The sequence below is a fragment of the Nematolebias whitei genome, chromosome 1 (genome assembly GCF_014905685.2).
Source record: "Nematolebias whitei isolate Nwh7 chromosome 1, NemWhi1, whole genome shotgun sequence".
NCBI lineage: Eukaryota > Metazoa > Chordata > Actinopteri > Cyprinodontiformes > Rivulidae > Nematolebias > Nematolebias whitei.
In genome coordinates, this window is record NC_056498.1 from 56,344,537 (window position 1) to 56,349,478 (window position 4,942).

The window sequence follows — 4,942 nt, forward strand, 5'->3', positions numbered from 1 at the left end:
GCTCAATGAGACTAACCTGGATAAATAAAGGCTAAATGAAAAAAAAAAAAAATTAGTTTTCATTTTCCTGAGTGTCATGTGTGCATCTGAAGTCTGGGTCAAATTCTACATGCTTTGTCACTTTTTCCAAAAAGCCTCTTGATTAAGTTTATTATGTATTATTTTAATAAAAAATATTGATCATAGCCGTAGGCGTACACTATCACATGCATTATAACGGATTTAATTTAAAAATCACAATCTTTGAAATTGAAAATTTAAAGCACAAAAATGCAAAATTGACATTTGAGGAAAAAAGTTATTTATTTACATCCTGATGATAAAAAAAAAAAAAACAGATTGATGAAACATCTTGTGGTTTCTGCTTGTTCTAATTGCAGTCGAGTTTACTGTCATATAAAATGCAGCACGAGAAAGTTCTGTTCATTGAGCTCTCACTCTGTTAACGATCTCTTCAGCTCATGTTCCAATATGCCAGAATTAGCTGTCATTACATAAACGTTCATGAGTTTTGTGTGACAGCACTCCATTGTCCACTCTCCCTGTATCTTCTTGAGCCTAACGCTGCTCGACACTTCTGCTGATGCATAATTCAGTGACGAACTAATTAGCCTGGCAGCTGGCACAAAGAAATTTCCTCCCTGCCCTCTTGCTGAAGCTCCGCACACTTTGACAACACAGTTTCCTGCTGATGGGCACTACTACACAATGCAAAAGAAACCTTGTCACTGTTGTAATTTGTTCTTTGAATTAAAGTGAAATGTAATAGCTTTCATTTTCATTTGGATGGATGTTTTGAATGCATACATAATGTTTTCACATTGGTCACCTATTTCAAACTGGGATCATATCAAATAATATATTGTTGAAGTTGCTCAGTGTCAATGGTGGGGTTCTTTTCTATAAAAATTGTTTGACATTGGATGGACTGCCAAGCAAGTTGAGGGATGTACAAACTCCAGTGATTAATTTAATTAATATGGTGGTCATAAAGAAACATTAGTTTTAAGGAGTGTCTGTACTGGATATAAACATTTATCTTTACATTTCAACATCTTTTGTAATGGCCTTTCAGATAATTTTTTTAATTTAATTTAATATTTTTTTGTAGATTGTGCAACAAGAACAATTGTGATCTGCTCTGTTCTGGCACAAAGTGCAAATTGCTCACACCAGCTGTGCTGCATTGACATGTTTGCATCAGCATCTAATGCGACTATTTGTGACCACGATGCTGAGATAGAGCAGATGGTGGGTGCAAAATGTGTGCAAGGAATGCAGCTAAGAAGAGATGGTGTGCAATCTTATTGAAACCAAGCATGAATTTATAAACTAGAGATGTTTCAAGTTGTAAATCAAGTGTTTATCATTCTTTAGAAAATATATATCTCTGAGAAAATAATATTTGTAAATAGGTATATTTATGTTTGTTTTTTGAAGATTTGTGACATTCCTCCAAGACAATACATTTTTTCTAATCAAAAGACCCCTGCAGCTCAGGTGTCTGCAGATAAATCTGCAAGTTCTTATATTGGGCAGCTTGTTTGGATATGAATCAGCCATGCTCCAGGCAATTTAGAGACACTGCTCTTCCGATGTGAATGCCCGATTGTTGTTTAAAAATGCATAAATTAATTATCAAAAAATAATTAATCAAACTTAACATGAATTTTTCTAGTAATAAATGTATTTTATAAATAGTGTATTATGTCTAATGATTCCATAATAATTAACAAAATAGAAATTGTTCATACTAAAGCCAGACTATCCTATGTTCAATGATTTGGGCTTTATAAAAAACAACATATTAAAGTGGTAATATAATTAGAGTTTATGTTTCGAAGCCGAGTTGCCTCCAGATTTGTCATCAGCCCCCCTACAGAGACAGAGCATCAGCACTGCCCTCTGTGAATTTCAGCATTAATAACTCAGTCAGTTGGTAAGCCATAATCAAAGGGAAAACTTTGTCTAGTCAAATAAGTTACTTTGAAACTAAGCCTGTTATATTTTATCATGTGAAAGTGAAATTAGTGAACAGTTACCATTAAATATGACTTTTCATTTTCTTTGTTTAGGATTTCTTGAAATGCATATTGTGAAATATAATATATCATTAAAGTTTGACAAACAACTGTCCTTGAATGTCTGTTGAAATATGTATAAATGAGAAAAGAACAAAGGACCTAGTTTATTGTAATTAAATAAAATATGTTTTGTTTACATTAATAATTTCTTTTACATTTGTATATACTGTCTATATGTAAAATGTTTAGAAGTGAGGAGAACATTTCAGTACAAATCCTAAAATAATTACCCATCTTTGACTATGAATATTGGCTTTGTCGAAAACATCTATAATTTACATGAATCTCTTGCACAAACACAAAAATCCAGTTAAGAGTTGAAGACATTAACATTTTCTAAACCCTAATGATATTAACTTATGCTAACTGCCAGTTTGTCATCTGTAAGTGTGAATCATTATTAAAATGTGTAAAACAAATGCAAAAGTGGCCATTTTTGTCAACTGTGCACTAATGTAGACCAGCAATGAAGAACTATGATGAGCAGAAATTTGACTCCCTCATCATACTAGCAGATTCTTAGTAATTGCTGAGTCATCAAATGGAGTTTTGAGAATTTAGGTCAGTCAGGCAGAAGGAAGCTAATACATGTGTTTTAAGAGGGTGCTATAAGAGGCCTTTTAGGCCGTAATTCAGTCTTGCTATCACACTCACTATCAAAATCTCTCAAATTTACAAAGCTCAAAGTTTTTCACATTCCTTATCAAACTTTCTTAAATTTACTACCAAAGTCTCTGACGTTCAGTATCAGTCTCAGTCATTGTCAAAGTCGTTCACATTCACGATCAAAGTATTTCAAAATTACTATCACACTCTTCTAAATCATGCTGAATGTACCTGGATACAGTTAATGTACAGCTTCATCATTTTCCTGGACAGTGGACCCCAAGTACTCAGCTATGTTGTATGGTCTGGAGACAGTGGCATTGACAAAAAGACATGAAAAGAACTGGAAGTGGCAGAAATGAAGATGTTGAGGTTCCCCTTAGGAGTGACGAGGATGGATAAGATTAGGAATCTTACACTTGTCCTGGAAGCCCACAATTGACAAAAGAATAAAAAACAATGTCAGAAGGAATAAAATGTACTATGAAATGAGCAATTTGCCCTTGTTGGTATTGTATGAATCAACACAACTTCTTTGTTCAACAATCTAACTTTGTTAGATTTATCTACCTGGATTATTGGCTTTTCCCTCTTTAGGGGTCGCCACAGCAAATCATCTGTCCTCTGCATCGTCTGTCCTCACCCCAACTACCTCCATGTACTCTCTAACTGCATCCATACATCTCCTATTTGTCTTTTACCTGGCAGCTGCATTTCTAACATCCTTCTACCAACATAAGCACTGTCCCTCCTCTGGACATGTCCAAACCATCTCAGTCTGGCCTCTCTAACCTTATCTCCCAGTTGTTCAGCCTGTGCTGTATCTCTGATGATCTCATTCCTAATCGTATCCATCCTCGTCACACCTAAGGGGAACCTCATCATCTTCATTTCTGCCACTTCCAGTTCTTTTCATGTCTTTTTGTCAATGCCACTGTCTCCAGACCACACAACATAGCTGATCGCATCACTGATTTGTAAACTTTTCCTTTAACCATTTACTGCCACCCTTTTGTTGCAAATCACTCCTGAAACTTTTCTTCATCCACTTCATCCTGATTGGTCTCTGCCACCTCTTTACCACATTCATCATTTTCCTGGACAGTGGACCCCAAGTACTTGAAGTCCTGCACCTTTGTGACCTCTGCTCCTTGTAGCCTCACTGTTCCACCGGCCTCCCTCTCATTCACACATGTACTCTGTCTTACTACGGCTGACTTTCATTCCTCTTCTTTCAAGTGCATACCTCCACCTCTCCACATTCTCTTCCACCTGTTACGTGTTCTCACCACACCACAGACTTTTCAGTAAAAGAAATTACACGAGAGCTTCTGTCAGCCTTCAAATGGCTGAAAACAAACTTATGAGTTAAAATCTTTGAATACATATTGTGCATTTGTTATTGAGAATGTTTATTGCCAAAGTCTTGGTGAAAATGTGGCTTTTATTTTCATTTGTATAAAAACTCTAGAAATTGTGTGCTTAAAAAAATGATTATTCAGTCAATTGAATCATGTTTTTCTCACAGAAAAAAAATAAATAAAACGACTGCACGTAGTCAAGAGGTGAGAGAGAATGATAAATGTATGATACCAATGTGAGAACAGATTGGAGAGTATGGGCTTGTGGCTGATGGTGGAGGTTAATTGTTTATTTGCTTCAGTGGCCAAAACCTGTTTAGATTATTGTTATCCAGAGTGAATGAAAATTCACCAAGCAGGACCTTGAAGACTCATGCTATTGGCAGAGGGGGCATATGGCAATATCTTCAAATGGATGCTATTAGAGGTGCAGTGATATTTTATATGAAAGATATAATACCAGAGGCTGTGGGGAAAGTGACATGAGAAGAAGTGTGAAGATTTCAAGTTGTGGAAAAGAAATGTTGAGCAAGCTTAGATTTGCAGACTCAAAGTGATGAAAATGAAAGCTGGCAGTTTAAATATGTTTTGTTTGCCTATGATGATCTTAAATGCTTTAAAGAGTTGTACATATGATGTAAAAGTGATGTAAATATACTGAACAGATCTTTGTGTTTCTTACATAATAGCATTACATTTTTAGTTATGCCCTGAAATTGCTTAGTGTGTAAAGATATAAAAATAAAAGACTGGTTTTGTTGCTATAAAGAGGAACATGTGTTCTACCCAAAATACTAAAACCAAAGAGAGTAAATAATTTGGCAGGTCTATAATGTTTGCAACAAATTTATATATATATATATATATATATATATATATATATATATATAT